The sequence below is a fragment of the Anticarsia gemmatalis genome, chromosome 2, assembly GCF_050436995.1.
Source record: "Anticarsia gemmatalis isolate Benzon Research Colony breed Stoneville strain chromosome 2, ilAntGemm2 primary, whole genome shotgun sequence".
Taxonomy (NCBI): Eukaryota; Metazoa; Arthropoda; class Insecta; order Lepidoptera; family Erebidae; genus Anticarsia; species Anticarsia gemmatalis.
This window is the reverse complement of record NC_134746.1, coordinates 13,698,554-13,720,151: the sequence shown is the minus strand read 5'-3', so window position 1 is coordinate 13,720,151 and position 21,598 is coordinate 13,698,554. Positions and strand designations below refer to the sequence as shown.

Below are 21,598 nucleotides of genomic sequence, written 5' to 3'. Positions count from 1 at the left end.
TTCGGATTACGCAAATATCTTTTGGCATTTTAGAAAATACATTTACGAAGATTGGTAGAATAATACACGTGCATATGAGTGCTTATTTTCAGCTATAAACTTGCGTAAATACAATTTGATAACTACGCCGTGAGCAAGGCCTTTAGAATTTTAATTATTTGCTTGAACCACCAGAGTTACAAACGACATCTATTATCCATGTTTTATTAAGCGAGACAAGAAAAAGTTAACTTATTAATTCATCTGAAAAACCATTCTAAACTGCGTTATTTACATATTTTTACAACAAAACACATAGTAACTAATATTATACCCACATAGCAAAGATATGAAAGCACAGCATAACATAGCAACAAAATATTATAACTCATGCAAGACTAAGAGTAAAATATGCACAATGTGTAAAGGTATATAGAACGCGTTAGTACGCACGCGAGCGGCGAGTAGCGGCCAAATTTTATTTATTTATTGCTTTACAATAGCCATTATTGAACTTCAAAGGGTAACTACGTTAGCAGTTGGAAAAACTATTGAAAATGGACGATAGTTTTGTATTAGAATGACAGAGATGGGAATATAGAACAAACTTAATAATATATTTTGCTTCCATTACTAATTTAAGATGTTGCTTTTAATAGTCCATGTGATTTGGTAAATACCGTAGTACTATGTGAATAATTTGTTAAGTTCACCTTTTTCTTCATGCTTTCTTTGCAAAATTAAGATAAATAAATCGCAAATATCTGGGGTATACTAAGCTAATTCAATGTCTAAAACTATAAATAATGTTTGTTCAATAAAATCGAAAACAGCCTATCTGAATCTCAAAAAACATTATAAAATTAATTTATGTTTCATCACGCCAACCTCAGTTCTTTTCCATCACGTTCTGGCTCTAAAACGTACAAAGTACAGTTGCGTGCAAAAATATGTACACACACACACTATTCTTTGCCGCAATTTGACCCGCATCTATATTCAATGTTCTGTGCTTTCATCAATTAAGTAACCGACTAGCGTAAAGCTGTAAGCATTAAATAAATAAAAATATTTTTGTTCATGCTGTTCTTAGTTTGATCTCGCTTCTGCCACTTTCTCCATGGACAATTTCATCGTAAAGGCTTAAAAGGCAGAATTTTTACATTTATAATATTAAAATGGATATCAGAATTTTTATGCTCTTGTGTATTTAATAAAAATAATTGCATCCACCATTTTATATAACAATCGCTTCGTCTTCGTTATCTAAAGAGATTTTTATTGACCTGTTTTTTTCACATAAAGCTGCACCAAATCTATTGGTTCCGGTCTATATTGATTTCAGTCAAAAAGCTACATTTACAAACTATAACTTAGTATAGCTGCATATAACGTCGGTGACTATACAAGCTAGCAAGCTTATCTCCACTGTAGATATCGCGAGTGTATTAGCATAACAGATACAGGCTCCTCGCGTCTGTTTTACGATGCGCCTACAATGAAATATTTGCACAAACTATCACTGAGATTGTGGCACGGAGAATTTATTGCTAGGGCTGGAATTGGCCACTTGGCTTGGCTTACGAAAAATGAAAATTCGTATTCATATTAAAAATGCTAATGTTTGTCTGTTATGCTTTAAATTGATGAACCGATTTAGATGATGTTTAACATGGGGATAGAAATAAGGGGGAAGTTGTAGACCCGAGATTACTGGTTGTTTTTTGGTCAAATATCAACCGTTGTTGAAGATTTTTAAGTGTGCAATTCACCTAGTTTTAGATAATTAAATACACGTCCATCAATCACTAATTTAGTACCAGCTGTTATTGGTTCGTGGCGTCATATTGCAGTAGTTAAATATAAACTGTTGCAGGATTTACACCAGGCATTATAGAGTATGAAGTTTGACATTTCATATCGAAGAAGAAAATTAGTTCTTACAAAACGCACTAGAGGCGCTTGTTACATTTTCATACCAATTTTCTCTATAGCTCGGTATACTCGGTTATTGATTATTATCTGTAGTAAATATTTTTTTTGTATCGACTCTCTACCGTCAGCACTAACGAGTATTGAGTATTTGACATTTAAAATGTACTAAACAATTAGTTCTTACGGCACCCGCTAGAGGCGCTGATAAGATTTTCATACTAATAAAATTTGTCGGTTGCCATTTCAAGTAGTGAAAGGGAACCACCCTCAGAACTTATGTATTTTCTTTCTAACCCCTTGAGTCTCATAGTACAATATTTTCCAATAACAGATTGTTACACAATTTCCTATAACACTAACAAACAAACAAATACGTAATAACAAATAAAGTAATATTCAAGACGCCATTACATTATCATACACATGATCACATGCTGACATATTCCATAGAGTTATAGCATCGTTAGGGACATTGTCTATGATCGTTGTTATATGATCGTATTTAATAACTTGTCGCAAATTACGGAACAAATTGTTTCTATGCGGAAAACTGCAATAATTTGTAAAGGAATAAGATCCTATCCTACTAATATTATAAATGTGAAAGTTTGTGAGTATGTATGTATGAATGTTTGTAACTCTTTCACGCAAATACTACTGAATCGATTACGATGAAATTTGGCATACAGGTAGCTGAAGACCCAGAATAACACATACTTTTTATCCCGGAGTTCCCGAGGGATCGGGATTTACACGGGAAAGGTTACCACGCGGACGAACTCGCGGGCGGCCTCTAGTAATATATGTTTAAGCAGAGGTAGTTTAAAATATGTTAATGCCCGAACATATTTTAGTTATTGATGGTATTACAGAAACACGTATCAGTATTTATTTCTCCCGATGTGAATTTCAAACTTCTAGAGGTATACACTATTAAATTTACATTTACCAGACACATTTCATTTCTTAAAATATGTTTATATATATAAGTTATTTAAAGACAAGCAACTTTTACATTACGGATTACGAATTAATTGTTTTTCTTTTCCCTTACCAAATATTAAGATTATTTTATCGTAAAACATTTCGCCCGAATATAGTCTGTTTTTTACACTGCCGTATTATCTATTATTATTTGTTTAATTGACAACAAAATCTACGAGTTGATTACTACATAGCACAGAAGAATACATACTACATAGAAAAGGGCGACACCCAGTGTCGTCTATATAAGAAATACTTCAGTAGGTTTGAGTACGTGGAAAATATCAAAAATACTAAAAGACTCCAATTCTAGGTTGCTGACCAGCTATCCTGTGTGACCTTCAGCAGTCCCAATTGAAAAACGTAGTTAAGCCTTGTTTGTTTTGACTCATCAGTACACAGCGAAAATGGCTCAACTCAAATTTTACGGCTTGTCCCTTACCCAGCCGCCCTGTAAGCCCACGTACGGCTTAGATATTGACAATGTAGTGTTTTTTGTGAACGTTGAATTTAGAAATGTGTCTAGTTGTCAAAGTTGGAAAAACTAATTTTGTTTTCTGAAAACGGAACTAAACGATGCTCGATATGATTGTGTTAGTTAGTAATTTCTTTAAAACAAGTTCAAAATTCCGGATGTACTCAATTTAAAACTAAAATCCATTTCCTAGGATACTTCTTTAGAGTGTGTATTTTAGACTTTTAAAAAGCACTTCTATCAAACATTTCAAAACAAGAGTACATAAACTGAGAGCGAAAAATAGAAAACCAATCATTGTGGAACAAAAGACGCACGCAAAGATAAACAATTTTACAAAACTGCTCTCGTCTCCGACACCGATTGTCTGCCGCGAGGAAATTCACACTACATCAGCATACTTTTAGGGTCAATTATAAATAGCGCGGAGATGTCCACCGCTCATGATATGACACGATTGAGAACAAATGTATAGAATAGAAAAATACGCGACCGCAGAGAGCGTGTTCCAGTCCACTGTACAACATTTCGCGGGCTAGTCAACACCTACGCGCGCCGCCCCACGGCCGAGCCACGCGCCACCACCACGTACTTACGTACATTTAACGTTAAAAGTGATATTCTCGTCCCGCGAGTGCTCCCACTGCTCAGTGCTCGTCACACAACAATGATACGGATTTGTAAATGGCTCCGATGAATGGCGCGCGTTTTGCCGCCAAACGACAAGCCAACTTGACGAATGAGCTTCCCGCGCTTTCACTTCAGGTGCGTTCACGTCACACAGATAACATAATTAATGTTCAAACATTATCGATTTTATTGTCACTAAAAACTTTTTGCTGAGCAAATAAGGGCGCAGTATTGTCGTAAATCAAACGCTAAATGCCATGCTGTACAGTGAATAGTGTCATTTACGAAATAAACTGCTTTAACCTAGTTTTAAAGACTTATTTGAATTAAAACGAGCGACGAAACATGGAACATCAAAGGTGAACGTATTCATTGATTTTGTATTAATTTATGTGAAATAGTGTTATTAGGGAGTGTGTTTGTATGTTTGCATGTGATTTTTGTATGAGTTTTGTCGGTTTTTCGTGTTATAAGGTAAGTTGTGCGTCAGATATGATCGGTGAGCGGGCTGGGACGCACGTGGCTTGTGTTTGGACACAAACAAGTGAATTCTATTTTAGTTTTGACGTGTCGTAACGAATGTCCCCGGTCTCGTTATGATAAATTGAGCGATTCTGATAAATCTGTATCCGCCATGGGCTGGGGAGACGCTCCTGTGTGTTGTTTTGTGTCGGTGTACTTTGTGTGTGACAAGTTGTCTTGGTTCCCGTCGCTCTCGTCCTTCCCGTGTTCGCAACATGTAAGTTTTACTATAATACGTCTTGTAAATGTTTGTTCCGATAACTTTCTTAGACGATGTTCGCTAAATAATAGTCCTTTCATGGTAATGTGCGAGATAATGTATAGATAAGATATGTTTTTGTTGTCGTTTGATTAAATTAGGTTTTCAATGGAAATCTTGACGATAATTTACAAAATCGATGTCATTGAAAAAATAAAATTAAGTTTATTACTAGATTTTCTTATAAAAATTAAACATTGGCCTTTTGAATAGTTAATTGGTTAAATTATTTTTTTTTTCGTAGTGCGCATTGTTACAATTGTAAATAATTAGACAAACATTTGGACACACTCTCCTGATATAATGAAAATAATTATTAATCTCTAGAAAATCGCCGAAAGAAAATCTATCAATACATTTTATTATTGTGTAGAATATAACCCCTATTTTGAGGTCTTACTTTTGTAAGTAGTATTTAATAGTAACAAATGTTTTTGTAGTTAAACATGTTTTTGTGTTCTCAGGTTATGAACCTAGAATTTGAGATAAAACTAAACAAAGTGTAAAATTTTTATCTATCGAATTTAAATACATCTTATCCGATATCTCTGTAAATACTGAATTTGTCGAATAAATAACCAAGTAGACGTGTTATTTTTTTAATTTTGGGGTGGATTTTTATACACTCAAACATATTTCTATAATATTAATATCTGAGTATTTGGCAATAGGAGAAAACACCGCGCTAAACATAATGCCTATTTAGCAAACGCCGGTATATGTAATCATGGTCATAACATTTTTTCACACGTTCACAGCAACCCTGATCTACAACTATTCTTAACAAAAAAATCTGCAGCTATTTTCAAACTCAAGTCTTAACAAACCATTATCAAACACTTTGAACTATTTAATCATCCAATAAATCTCGCATCATCCCCAAACAAAACGATTGCACACATCAAATCGTACACAACCAAAGCGGCCACATAATTGATAGCCGGACATTTCCGGGACTGTCGTAAAGCGATGTACATACATAGTGTAACTGCAAGTTTTTACAACACTTGCTGGTTTTAGGGCGAAGCCTCCGGGCGGCTTGAGAGGCTAATGTGCGCGGGGAGAGCTCATTACAACGTTCGTTAGGTTTATCAGCGGCACTCGCAGCCCATCACCTTTTTATTGGTGTTAGAATTTGTTTTAATTAATCGAATCGTTTCGGCTCAGGTAGGCTTTTTGTTTGTAGTTGCGGTTTTGTTTGTGTGTTGTGTGGGATGGTGGAAGAATCGTGGGTCAAAATGTTTTAAGTAAAATAGAATTATTGTTAAAAAAAAATCTTTAAGTGATGAGTGCGAATTTTGATCACATCTTTGATTCAGTTTATTTTTTTATATCTTATGTATACATATTTTATATATCTCATGTCATAATTCTATCGTCATTCTAACTCTCTGAAATGTAATACTACTTATTTATATACAAATATATAAATTATGTATATATATACAAATATAATGTCACGAATTTTGCATGGGGATTGACAGAGACCAAAGAACGCCACTTGATACGATCCTTACAGCGTTTCTTGCCTCGTTCATATCCATACATCTTGTCATACAGGATTATAATGTACTTAATTAATTATCTCAATGACCGCAAAATTAACATACTCTACAGAACCAACAACCTCTATCTAACTAACTTCTTAAAAAATAAACAAAAGAGTAATAAACACATTTCTCTACAGACAGTAAAAAGCAGAACGACAAGATTCCACTACTACCGTTACTAGTTCAACTGAAATAATTTAATTAGTAACATAACAGGATTAACGACTGATCCTAATTTTTGTCACCGGCAGTACACTCGCGGCTGAGGTGTCGTATCTACAGTATCTTTCTCATTTATCTGATGTATTGCGATAGATAACTCAGTTCATTAGTGATGTCGTTATAACCGTTTCGTTTTATGATTCCCTGGTACTGATTTTCTATTAAGGTTTGCGAGACTAGGTAATGTCTAGGAATTTTGTTGATGTAAGGTTTCTTAGCCAATTTTTATTAGATTAGAGGAGAATTTGGATACACAATTTGACAGAGTTTTAGTTATGACATGAGTATGTCTGATATTATAGTGATTCTGGATTGTAGTTGAGGATAACATTGTCATTTGGAAAACTCTAAAACACTTTTCTCGACCTGAGAAATCAATTGAATCTTGTAACCTGCAGTGACGAACAATTACACAACTATTTCTTAGTAAATGAAAAAAAAAACCGAATTCCTTCTAACATTGTTAATGTAAAAGTACCTTTGTCTGTCTGTCACACTTCATGCTTTATGATGAAATTTTGTGTAAAAATAGTCTCACTTTCAAATTGTCCTAGAAATATCCCAAAAATCCCATGGAAACGGGAACTATGCGGGAACTGGGAAATAAGCCATAACATGTAACTAATCCACGCGAACAGAGTCACGGGCAAAAGCTGGTAGAGCATAATTTAATAAAATCTATTGCAGCAATATATTAAATCGAAAATTTCACTTAACTTCCACATACTTGAACCAACATAGTTGTGTTAATATTAACTGGATTATTTCAGATATTTTCAGGTATTTTCAGTTAGTGTAAAACGTTGAGCTGACAATGTTCGGGCTTGTTCTGATTATGATCCGAATACGTGCCCCGAATTACATTTAATAACGCTTGCTCTTATATATTGTTATATATTCTATTAATATATTGTTATTATCTTTTGCTTTTTTAATGTGAAGTATTTTATTTTTATATAAATAAAATTCTCATAGGTGTTGTTAATTAATAAATTAAGATGTGATTCTTAGAAGCCTGGGTACTGTAGACGACAGCTGACTGCAATCGACAACTGCAAACTGCAGTTTTGCAAACGACCTGTAGTATGATAGTTGCAGTTGATGTCAGATTCGGTTACTTTACAATATAATGATGACACTAGCACATGTCTGTATGCCGCTGCTGTTTGCAGTTTGCAGTCGAACGTTAACCTCACGTGTTTGAGACGTGTTGAAAATATGTTTTTGTGGGTAAAGTTGCGAACAAAAGCAAAATAGCATATAATTTTGACATCCTTAAAAATATAAAATAATAATGCAACGGGTCCTATACGCGATTGAAAATTTAAAGGTTAGGATACCTTATTTGCTGCCCGAAACGTCTGGCAGCAAATAAGGTATCCTAACCTTTAAATTTTTATTCGCGTATAAGACCCGTTGCATTATGATATTATGTGTCCTAGTCGCGAGAGTAAAAAAGATTCCTTAAAAATATATTTTGCATCAAATAATTCCATGTTCAGCCAAACTGTGTACAAATACATAACAATGCGTTAAGGGTCATCTAGATAACAGCGGCAAAGGCATTTGACATACAGCCTGTTTCCTTACCGTAGCACCTCTGACCCGGAACTTATCATAGAGGTCATGGTTCTTCGTAGAGCCTCGTAGCGCCGTAGCGTGGCGTAGCAAGTAGAAGGTTCTACGGGAATAGCATAAATATGTATATTCCTGCTAGACGACAAATATGCAGTATGATCCCAATTTTATCTACGATTTTGTAATTTTCGTAACAGTTTTCGGTGAGTGATTCAACATTATTAAGCATAATAATAATTTAAGGGCGTTTTTCGTTTGTCAAAATTGTAAAAGCTAATACTTAACTGATTTATAACCAGAACTTATTCTCTAAATATTAAGTATTTACAAAACTCTTTAGCATTAAATACATTATAAGAAATATTACGGACAAAAGTATTTCTTCCACTAGCATTTTCGTAAAAATAATCATAATTACAACTAAAATCAGGACATAATATCCAATCTGTAATATCCAATATCCACAATACATTGTAAGATATTAGGCGTGTCGCAAACGAGGCGGCGGTCGGAGCGCTCCCTCATCGTTTCATTACTCGCCGCAGTCCGCAGCCGGTCTAATTAACTTATGTCGAGCCACCGATGTAAGATTCAAGGTTTTCAGTAAAAATAAGAAAAGAGAGAATCTTTCGAAATGTAAGGCTTTAACTTCGTTTGGGTTCTGTTAATTTTATTTCAGTTGAAACTGTTGGGATGTTGTGTCTCCGCTAATTATGTTAAGTTTTAACTTGCTAGTATTTAGTTTGCTGAACTTTTTTGCGCTATGCTACTATTTTGTTACTGAAAAATACGTCAGCTGTTGTGCAATATAGACAATGTAATTGTTTTTCTTTCTTCTATAGAAAAATGAATCAACAGATCTTTTGCTAAGCGCAAAACTCAAGAACGGCTCAACCAAGTGACTTTTTGTTTTTTGTAAAATTGTCTTTAAGGCACGGAGACGTATTTACGGGAAGACAAAAAAATGCAAAAAAAATTGTAGGCAAAATATAAAAATAAATTTCCTAAACCCAGCTTCAATATTAAAGAATTTCAATTATTGATCTAATAACTTAACTTTTACATAACACAGGCTTTAATTTTGTGCACACAGGCCTTAAAATATTGTAAATATGTACTTTAATAAACTGAAAAAAGCCAACTTATATTTGAGAATTAATGGACCTACATTCCATACAAAGGCCCATGAGATTTTTCCAGCCCGTATACTAGACAAACTACAACAAAATAACAAGAACTATTTCAATTCATCTACTTTTATTACTCTCTACGTCAATTCTACTGTAAATTTGCTACAACGAACCACTGCTCATTTAAATACCCTCTAGTTTTATTTAAACTCGCTGTAAACAATTCAGTGCAAGACTAAGGAAAGCTTAACTTAACAAATTAGCTGCACTGACGCTCAAAATACTATAGTCCTACAATTTTCTACAGAACCTTGGCATGCACAATTTATCTAGATTTTAAAGGACTAGCTTCTGCAATTTCTAAAATACACGTATCACCATTATCAATGTTAGTTCTACTTACTTACTTACTTGTTAGTTTTACTTCTTGATAAATATCCATACTAATATTATAAATGCGAAAGTAACTCTGTCTGTCTGTCTGTTACTCAATCACGCCTAAACTACTGAACCAATTTGCATGAAATTTGGTATGGAGATATTTTGATATCCGAGAAAGGACATAGGCTACATTTTACCTCGGGAATATAACGCATTTCCATGGGAAAATTCAGGTGGCGGACGAAGTCGCGGGTAAAAGCTAGATGTAATATAAATCAGAAAAGACCAATAATACTTTGCCCAACCCGGTAATTGAACTCGAGACCTTAACCGTTGGTTGCACTACCGACCACAATGAAGAGACAATTTATCTAGATAATGAATTAAGATGTATCTTACAAAATAAAATAGCAACACCAAACAGGCCACCATCAGCTGCGTGGACATTTGGGTCACTGATATTCTTATTTCTGAATGTTGTATACCTCTGTCAGCCGCGAACCTTGCACACCAGGCTCTCTACTAAGATGTTGGACTATAAAGTTTAACTCGATATAAATAACTTGGAAACTTTGCCTCGGTGACGATTAAATCTTCTTTACGATAAGACGACTATGAGACTGTTATTTGCGAGGATAAAACAGAGTTGCATTAATTATTTTTACTACTATTGATAAAATTCAAAGATTTTCAAAAGTTACAACCGGGACCCACAATTTAACGTACCTTCCGAAACACGGAGGATTTCGGTATGTATAATATGGTCACCCATTCACAGAACAACCTCGGCAAGTGTTGCTTAACCTCAGAGATCGATCCATGCTGTTTTACTAAGTCACGAGCTCTTCTAAAGTAGTTTTTTTTACTCTCTTGTTAAATAAACTGAATACAAAATTAAACAAGTCGAGCGTATGCCAAAAAAATAAACTCAGTAAGGACTTGATAGTTTTGTATCAGAAGTTACGAAGTTTGTTCGTAAATGGAAATAGAGAGATTGTTCAGTGTGGCGACCTCGTGGAGAACGAGACGAACCTGTAGTATGTATGTATGTAAGTTATGTCTGCGTATCCCGTTGGGACAGAAGCTAAATATTATTGAAACACGTATGTAGATCATAAACTATTTAATGTATAATAGAATACGGGAATTAACGCGAACACGCATTTTACCTTAAAATGCCTACCGTTTTGGCGCAGGTTGCACTCGCCGTGGTCGCAGGCTGACTTATACTTTAAACATGCAACGCGAGAGTTTAAAAGTTATGATCATAAACTATGTTTTTAAGTATTGATACCGTTTACTTTTTCTCTACTAATTTACGATTGACAATATAAGTTTATCCGTGATCCATATTATTATATGTAACTATTCATAGTCTGTTGTATAAATTCTAAATCACTCATAAAACAATATTTGTGCCGTATATGTCTATGTAATTCCCCGCAACCCATCTATAATAAAAAAAAAACCCTAAATTGCAAAGCGCAAATCTCGAGAGCAGCTGAACCGATTTAGCTAATTCTATTTTTATAATATTAATTGAAGTACGAAGATGGAGAGAAAAAATAGATTAAAAATATTCAAAAAAAAAAATAGAATCGACTGTTAGGCGGTATGAAGTTTGCCGGGTCAGCTAGTAGTTCGTAAATATGAATATGTTTATAAAACAAAGTAAGTTATTTAGTTCCACAAATCAAATAACTAATAATAATTAACCTAAATTACAAATTATGAAGTAAACTAATAATTCACATGATAATTAGCAATCGTACAAACTTAGCATCAAATATTCAAGTGGGGAATTGTAGAAATAATGGCTGGTGGTACAAATGCGATAAATCAGAATGCACACTCGTATATCGCGATAGTGTATGACTAATTTAGACAAATGTTAGCGTCACGACTATGTGATGTATTACATACGCTTAGAATAGTAAAGTGTAAATCAAAAAAAAAAATCAAAAATCAAATCATTTATTCATTTAGGTCAAATATTGACACTTATGATAGTCGTTACAATTACTGAATCTACCACTAGCTCGGAAAGGGGGTAGAGCCTTATGAGAAGAGCTAGCGAGAAACTCACGGCCACTCTTTTCAATCGCCAAAAAGTTATACAATGTGGTTGATACAATAATTGATCATGCGAGGAGCTGCCAACAATCAGCGATATAGACTAAACGTCAATTAAGTTAAATGAACATAGCTAGGTTATTTATTAGTCTCTGATCATACCGTATGTTGGGAGCACCTACTAGCATGTGATAATAAGAATATGGGCAGCAAGTGAGCACTCTGGTTGTGAACATTATAAAAGAAAAAAGTGACAGTTTTATGAATAACATCAAATTGTACGTAACATCACCTATTTGCATCATTAATTGCCCATATTTTACAATATTTAGACCTACTGCTACTGAGTTTATACAATTTATAGCAAAGTTAGGGAACTTTGCTATAAATTGTTATAAATATATATGGCGCATCTTCGACCGGAGGCACCGGTTGACTTGAAATGATCCTGTGACCGCGCGCTCTAAGCCCTCTATCTCGAAAACGGTTCACCGTAAAAAAAAAAATTCAAACAAAATTGGTAGAGAATTTTATACTGTACAATATTGGTAATGAATACGAATGCAAAAATTCCATAGGAAATGAGATATTTACAAAAAAAGCTCAAAAAACCGGTTTTTGGGACTTTGGACCTTGAAATTTTATAGTTGCGTACACCCTACCATATGTAGGTTTTGAGACAACTTTTAGGGTGTCAATATACAAGTATTTACAGACTTACAGCTGGGTATCTCGAATTCCGAGGTGAACTTACTATAATGACTGGACTAGTGCCCCATTGGAGCTTGCTATCCAGACTGATACCTAAAAAAGTTGCCGAATCTACCAAATCGATAGTTTGCCCATTTACGACTATGTTAGTACCTAAATTCCTCGCGTTAGGCATAGTGAACCTAATGCACTTAGTTTTGTCAGAATTTAATAACAGATTATTACAAGTGAACCAGTTGTGGACCTGTTCAAGAATACTATTGATATCAATAAAACAAGACTTCGAACGATCTACTTTAAAAATGAGTGAAGTGTCATCTGCAAATAATATAATATCACATAAGTCCTGCACCTGAAAGGGGAGATCGTTTATATATACGAGAAAAAGAAACGGACCGAGTATCGAACCCTGAGGCACGCCGAGAGAAACAGCTGAACCTGAAGACCTTACACCATTGATATCTACTCGTTGAATCCTATTACTCAAATATGACGCAAGTAAATCGAGCGCTGTATCCCTAATTCCATAGTGGTTTAGTTTCCTAAGGAGCGTATTATGTTGGACACAGTCAAATGCTTTGGAGAGATCGCAGAACACCCCAATGGCGTCCTGGGATGTCTCCCAAGCATCATAGATATGCTTGACGAGCGAAATACCTGCATCGATCGTTGACCTACCCTTTGTGAAACCATACTGTTTACCATGAAATAGCTGATTCGAGTTAAAGTGACTTTCGAGCTGCTCTAATATGACCTTTTCGAAGATTTTGCTAACCGCAGGCAAGATGGAAATGGGCCTGAAATTGCTGGGCTCACTCTTAGATCCCTTCTTAAAGAGTGGTACTACTTTACTGTGTTTCATTAAGTCCGGAAACATACCAGCATCTACGCACCTATTAAATATTAAAGCCAAATGGGAGGCTATTTCCAGGATGATACTTTCTACTAATTTAACAGAGATGCCCCAGAGGTCAGGTGTTTTTTTGGAGTTGAGCGACCTAAAAGCCTTAACTACATCATTAGAGTTGATATGTTTGAAGAAAAAAACACTACCACACTCTTCTACACTATTTCGAAGTAAACATTCTGCCTTGGCAGGACAGGAATTCAAGGAGCTAGTTGTAGCTGTGGGAATATCATCGAAGAAAGTATTGAACGTCTGAGCAACCTCTAAGTTGTTGGTGATAATCGTGTCATTTACTTTCAGTTCAAAATTATTTTCGCGCTGGATAGCACGACCTGTTTCGTTGTTAATGATATTCCATGTGGTTTTGATCGTATTGTCTGAGCTTTTAATTTTGTTGCTTAAGTGTAAGGATTTAGCAGCAACACAAGTTCTCTTAAAAATTTTTGAATAGTTCCTAACGTATTCAAGAAATTTAGGATTAAAATTGAACTGTTTCATGGAATAAAGCTCATACAACCTAGCTCTACTTTTATAAATACCTGCTGTCGCCCAATCGCAAAATTTGAGTTTCCTATTGTTATCTAGTATGGTTTTCTCTTTGAAGATAGTTTTGAACTTGGATTCAATAATGTTGAATAACGATGTGTAAAGGTTATCCGGGTGTTCTTCGGTGTCGTCTAACTTCGTCATAGCACTAGCTATCTCACTATTAAATAATACTAAACGATCCCTAGTAATAGGCCTACAAGTAATTTTCTTTAACCTATTATCTACCCTAACAGGAAATATAGCCTTCTGTCCACAATGGTCCGATGTTAATTCACTTAAGATTTCCCTACCTAAGCATTCGCAGTTGCAGAATATATTGTCCAAGCATGTAGCAGAATGTGCAGTGATTCTAGTGGGCTCATTAAATAAAAAAACTAAATTAAATGATTTAAATAATGACTTAAGTCTCGTACTAGTCGAAGATTGCTCAAGTAAATTTCCATTAAAATCACCACACACTACTACATACTTGTTGCTTATACTTAAACGCTTTAATATGTCCTCCATTATCGACTCAAATAAAGTAAACTCACTATTTGGTGGTCTATATATACAAACTACTATGTGTCGCTCTAACTCGACACAGGAAACCTCAGCCGTGCGTTCTATTGACAAATTAACTATGTCCCTACGTTCTTTACATTTAATACTGTTAGCTACCATAATCAGTGAACCACCATGTCTAGCTTTGTTCCTAATATACGCACTAATAATTGTATAAAACTCATTGTTTATTGCTATTTGTTCCGTGTGTAGCCAATGCTCAGTCACACAGAAAATACCTACATTATGTTTTTGTAAAAACAATTCTACTTCTAATTCCTTGCTGGATAAACCTTGTATGTTTTGATGTACTAAATTTAATGAGCCTAGCTGTTTATCCATTGTCCTACCTGTCAGTTTAAAGAATCGGATACATTATTCGTAACCTTGTCGCTAACTACACTATCTATACATTTAATCACAGTATTGTTAGAATAACTACACAATACTGGGTCGTCCCTTAACCTAAACTGCGTTATAGCACCTGTAACTGTGTTAATATTATAAGCTAACAATGTAGCAATTTGTCGTTTGTCCGTTGTAGCTAATTACATCATTAGAAGTGTAGTAGGCATTGACTATTTAACGTGGCAAAGCTGCCAGTCTTCTGGGCACGTTACGCGAGGACGGCAATGCGGAAATATTTTATGATGCTTTATTTTAATTATATTTATTTTTAATGTTTTTTGTACGTACATTTATAACAAGTATTTCATTAATTTTAAATGTAGAATTTATAAGTCAATGTAATTATTTAAATAATATGTATTAGAAGTGTTCTATGCATATTTTTTTTATTAAAATAGCTTCTGGGGAAGTTAAAATACAGTCTCACGTCATAATGCCAGATAATATTTTGTGTAATTTAAGTAAATGTAACTTATCACGGCCTATTGTACTGTTTCGAATGAAAGGGCTGCTGGTCTACGCGGATTGAGGTTTTTACTCGCCCTTTCTAACGGTTTTAAAGAACCATGAGGCAAATGAGATTTCCTTGCGCCTGTGTCTCTTAAATAAAGCAAGTAGTCTTGCGTATATACTCCTGTGTAAGTATTTCTTAATGCTGAATGTGTTAGCACAAAATTTATGTGAACTTACCTATTGCTTAGAACTCGGGACTTCATAGTCAGCAATCGCATACTTGCCGCTTGTATCATGAATATTGAAACGGTATAGCTGGATTTGTAACCTATTTTATTGAAATTCAACAATTTAAATCGAGCATTAGGTTGCAACGCTATCACAATATAAGCACAATTCATTTCATAATCATTTCTTTGCAAGCGAAAAGACCCAATTATTTTTTAACCCATATTTATCCCACTGCTGGGCAAGGGTCTCCTCGCAAACGAGAGAGGAGTTAGGCCTCGAGTCCACCACGCCAGCCAAGTGCAGGTTGGAAACTTGCATGCCCTCAATAAATGTATTAAACAAATTTTAGGCATGCAAGGTTTTCTCACGATGTTGTCGTTCACCGTTAGAGCAAAATCTATTCTATCAAAATACAAGGCCTACCGATAACTATACAGTATACAAGAGACAACACGCCAACGGCAGTGTATTATCATAAACATATTTACTACAAGTCGTAAACACACACACACACACACACACACACACACACACACACACACACACACACACACACACACACACACACACACACAACTATCTCGATAGATCTGCTGACTATCAAGCTGTTATCTCAACTATCTTTATATGTCCTGAGAGAAACTTGGAAGTAGGCTAGATAGTTTTTGTGAGATACTAGTATTGGGTGGACCTATTTTTTCAACAAGAATGGAGTAGTGTAGAAATTTATTTACTCTTAGACTTTGTGTGTTGAAAGCAGAACAATTCATGATTTGATAGAGGAGATTACTTCTTTGGTTTATCAGATACATATATATCTTAATTTTCTTTAACCCGTTACTGTCCCACTGCTGGACAACCTTCTCTTTCCGAATCGAAGAAGGGGTTAGGCCTTGAGTCTACCACGCTGGGCAAGTACGGGTTAGAGATTTTGCAACCTTAACCTCTAAATGTTTCATCTCGATAAGTTCCTCCTCCGTTAGAGCAAGTTATAATTATAAATTAATTATTTCTAATACACATTTCACCTACATAAACAAAAAATACGGCGATATACTTAGATGTCATAGCGTGTCGTGGCACACATTGCAAGTAAGTTACACTTCTGTGCTTGTAAGCTATGATGTATTTAATAGGCTTCTTAGGTACCTTGTCAAAGTCCCTATTGCAACGACAACACTTTCAATCGTGACCCTTTATTTACAAAAATCTACACCAAATGAATATGACAAGGTTCCAAAAGGCGCGATTCGATCGCTGAAATTGAAAATGCTGATTAGTAAAGCCTTCTGACGAGTTCGTTAGCGGCAATCAATATGAAACTTGGTGTTAAAAATGTGGTTCTTTTTGCGATCTATTCATTAAACGGTGATCAGTAGACTTGAAATATGAACTGTGTTTTGATTCAAATAGATTTTAATGAAAAGTGCATATTAATTTACGGAACAGTATAATATATCTATGCTAAAATGTCATGTGTCCTCCGTAATATACTCAAATTTTATCTCGCCTGGACAATTTTTATCCAAATTGTTTCCACCGTTTTCAAGTGAAACAAGGACAATCTGACAAGCTTCCACATTCATAACTTGCTTAATTCACAGGTAAGTTATTAAAAATATGGAAATATAACTTATATGGTTACAATTTAAATTTAATGGGTATTACAAAATTGCAATTTCAATTTATTGAGTAAAGCAAAATTGTAGATAGGTTACTATGTTTATTTTATAGGATCCATACTAATATTATAAAGCTGAAGAGTTTGTTTGTTTGTTTGAACGCGCTAATCTCAGGAACTACTAGTCCGATTTGAAAAACTCTTTCAGTGTTAGATAGCCCATTTATCGAGGAAGATTATAGGTTATATATCATCACGCTACGACCAATAGGAGCAGAGTACCGGTAAAAAATGTTACAAAAACGGGGAAAATTTTGACTCATTCTCTCTTAAGTGACGCAAACGAAGTTGCGCGGGTCAGCTAGTAACTAATAAAATCATTCTTTTAGTTAATAATGCTTTAAGCTAAGCAAAAATGTATGTTTACTACAGAATAGGATAACGGGTAGTATCACGACCGAACCGCACCTTTTTTACTTTTCGGGGTAACAGTTTCTAAACCCCATAGTATCTTTTGATTTTCATGGTTTGTTGTTTTTAGCTTATGGTATAAAAAGGCTATCTCCGTTATATCGACGATTGATGAAAGTAAATTTGATTACGAAACAAGGAAGAGAAGATTTTCCTACCTAAAAATATTTTAATGGTTTGGTGTTAGTGCTGATTGTATGTTTGGTAATCTGACCGTTACAATAGATATGTGAGTTATTCATAATATCGTTGTTTTTTCGTGTTGAATATTTTAAAACAAAACTATTTCCATTGGTGTAATTGACGCTATAATTAAACAGAGAAGTAAGAAAAAGTTAAAAAACACAGTCATTTATAATAAAAAAGTATGAAAAGTCGGATTCTCTATTTACCTTCAGTCAATTTTCGATTGGTACATCAATTTAAAATGAACAAAGGACACGTTGCCATGGCAACGATCGCGTGATCACCTGCATGCAGTAGTTTGAAACTAGGCAATCTTTTGGCAACAGATTATCCTGTCCGTTACCAAGGCGGCAGAGGTAGGAGGAGGTATCAGAGTGGAGGTAACTGAGGTCATGATTTACGAAGCTCGCTCACAATTGCTACATAAATTACTGGACCCCTGGTGCGCTGGACTCGCATTACAGGTGGGGTGCCACCTCCTACTGACATGAGATGAGAAAAACAGCTTAGTTTTATTTTACAGTGATTATAGTTTTGTGAAAATTATATGGTTTACACATAAAAAAGAAGTAATTTTAATACACTGAATACAATTATTTTTCAGGCTAAGTGTAATAAATGATCCACTACGTTAGGCCATATTATAATTAATCGATTTTACGGAGAGAATCAGTTCATAACTACAGGATGCTGCAGAATTTAACTCTTATTGACTGCTACATAAATGCAACATATAAAAAAAATACTTATTAATATCCTATTAGGTAATAAAGCCCAAAATCACTAAAATTAGTGTCTAAATATGACTTCATTGCCTTTTTGAATAAAACTTTAAAGCACTTGTAAATTAACTTTCACTTCTACCAGAACTTCATAACATTACCAAAACGTTATTCTTTCTTAGTTCCGACTATTCCTCACTCAGTTATCATTGAAACCCCACCCTTACCTCAGATTACATTCCACGGGCGGTCTCGGCTTAATATTAGCCGCGTTTTAAGCCAAAATAATTGTTTGTTAAACACCATAATTAACGAGAATTTAAGTATCTCTGTTTGTAAAGATTACACACAATTCATTTGAGGTTTTTTCTTTCCTTAATTTACCTTTGAGTGGGGTGTTCTTTCGTGATTTTTATGATGACAGATGATGTAGATATTGTTTCCTTCTTTCATTAATGAAGTTCTTCGTGATAGAGCTTATGCTTGTTGTGTTTATCGAAAACCTAAGCCTTTTACTTACGTTCATACGTATATCCACTACATAAATAAACCCACACGCTTAGATGCGTGACAGGATTGGTATTATTTGTGTGCAATTAAAAATATAAATTTCATATGCTAGTGCTAGAAAGTAAAAAGTTGTCATTGCTTAGATTTTCTAATAAAACAGACTTTGAGGGATTTACAAAAAAAAAAAACATTTTGAATTATACGCCATTTTTATCTGTCACTTTGTGCCACTTGTAAGCTTGTTAAGTTCCACCCAACACAAAAATATTTCTTAAAGCAACAATTATCTTCAAAATATATTCTCAATTTTGTGTTTTCTCTTTTATTTTCTACTAAATCACTATTTTCTAGGTTACGTGTCCGCAGTAAATAAAAATATATCAGCCTAATGATATCGAAACAGATAAAATATAATAAATATGTAACATTCAACAAATTGAAAGAGATTGATAATATTTCAGTGTTAAATAGAATGAACTAATTAATTACACGTCTGGGACTCGAACTGTGGACTATTTATTGAGCAGAAAATCAAAGTGAAGTGTTAAATAAGTGGAGCAAATCTCGAAAATGTTGCGTGTCTCTGCTGATAGTGTGTTATTTAAACAACGTGGTGTATTTTCCAAAATTATTTGAAGAGATAGGGAAATATTAATTAGTATGTTTTAGGGTAGTGAAAAATGTGCATTTAGGTTTACTGGGTTAGTAAGTTTTGTGTTCATTGGTTATTTTTGGAAAGCTTACGGTCTAATTATATGCTGTGGGTTATTGGGTTAATTAAAGTAAAAAAGTGATTGTCGTGTGCTCGAAATTCGGCCGTGTGTTTAAGCTTCAAGCCATCAAGCAATAAAAAGTACTCTCTGCTCCGAAAGCAAAGTTTTCAGGAACGAATCTCGTCTATATTACTTGTTCAACTTTTATTATTCATTGCATTAAGACACAAAAAAGCGGCTAAGATTCATAACAATATAAAAGTATACCAAACTCCGGATTTTTCCAACAGGAATTATAACGACTGAACAATATGTTGTCTTACCAGAGGAGCTATCACATATCTCAGTTGACAACTATTTGAAAGCCACTACATACACGCATTACATTGTTTTTTTCTTCAAATTATAGTGATTAACACGTTACGTCAAAGCAGCAATGTACTAAAAAGTGATGATCAATTTGACGTTCACTAGTTGTCATCTGAGTTATGTGCCCTCCTGGTATACAACGGCGCTCATAGCCAGTTGTGCTCACCGGTCCGTAAACGATCTATGGGTTAAGCAACCGTTGGCGCCGTCATTCTAGAGATGGGTGACCGGACCCGGTTGTTGTCAATTAGGATAACAGTCGTTAAGCCGTGTCAAAGGCCTTTTGGGTAGCTTGAACAATTTTGACACTAGGTTGACCACTAACCATACGATAGATAAATAGAAATAGATAGATAGTCGCATTTAGCATGTTATATGAAGACGACACTGATAAAATATTTCTTAAACCTTTGAAAAAACCTCAGTCTTAATGAGCAACCTCAATAATATACAGTACAAGCCTGTAAAATAAGTTTTCAGGCTGAAATATTCTGTTCGCTCAAAAACTGGCGCCTCGATGCGCCATCACGATGTATTGATAAAACTTTGTTATATACATCATATTAATTGGCAGACATTTTGAATTTATTTATTTATTTGCGATTGGTTTGTACGGCTCGTTAAGAAACAATAAAATGTTGGTTTACATAGAACTGCAATGATTTAAGAATGAAACGGTGATCTGAAGCATTTGTTTTAGGTAAAATAAAAATAATAGCTAGTCTAGTGAGGCTACTTTTATGAACAAACGAACTGACCCAAAACTGTTTGAAGATTAAAAACCATGTGGGACACGAACCCACGACAGCAGTAGAATGACCGTAGCGATGTGGGCTATTGATAGTTACTTATTTCTTGGTTACTTTTTTCTTGTCACGTTACGTGGGGTCGATACCTACTACATACTTTGTCTCAAAAACATGTTGGCTAATGAACATATTTACAACCGTCCGCTTGCCTGACTCCAATACTTTTTGAGAAAATAGTAAATCAGAATTACATACGTTCATCGTTTAATTAAGTGTTTAAATTTATACTTATAATAAAATATATAGCATTCCTTAGCTTATAATTATAAAGACAAGCAAAGACACGAACGTTCTCTGTATATTCCATAACTACGTACCACAATTGACGACATTCAAAGTTAGTTGCGTATTGTTGATGAACAACTGGCTTTCCTTATTGATCAGTTGTAAACACATGGCACGGGTTGAACAGTACTTGTCGATAACTTTGTGATTACAATACTTACATTTGTCTCCGTGACGAACTGTTGCTAGGGACAGTAAAGGAAATACAAGACTTGAGAATATCTGTAGTATAGTGTTATAATCAAACTATGTTAGGCTATGAAACTATTAAAGTTTTAAACCATTCTAAAGATAACTGTTTGAAGATCATGATGATGATGATATTATCAACTGATTTCGGCCATGGCGACCTCATGGGCATTCGTAAAACAAGCCTAGACCATCAGAAATCT

General features: G+C 34.6%; 1 protein-coding gene across 2 annotated transcripts in view; it reads left to right on the top strand.

The window, feature by feature from the left end:
• Window positions 1-3,906: 3,906 nt before the first annotated feature.
• The window catches only part of shakB (Innexin family member shaking B), a 137,762-nt gene continuing 120,070 nt past the window's right edge, over window positions 3,907-21,598 (top strand). The window contains exon 1 of one of the 2 annotated variants that reach the window (XM_076133851.1): window positions 3,907-4,138. The gene's annotated coding sequence lies outside the window, so the exon portion shown is untranslated. Of the gene's footprint in view, window positions 4,139-4,513; window positions 4,743-21,598 lie in introns of those variants that run through there. The other variant, XM_076133842.1, reaches the window with a different exon arrangement.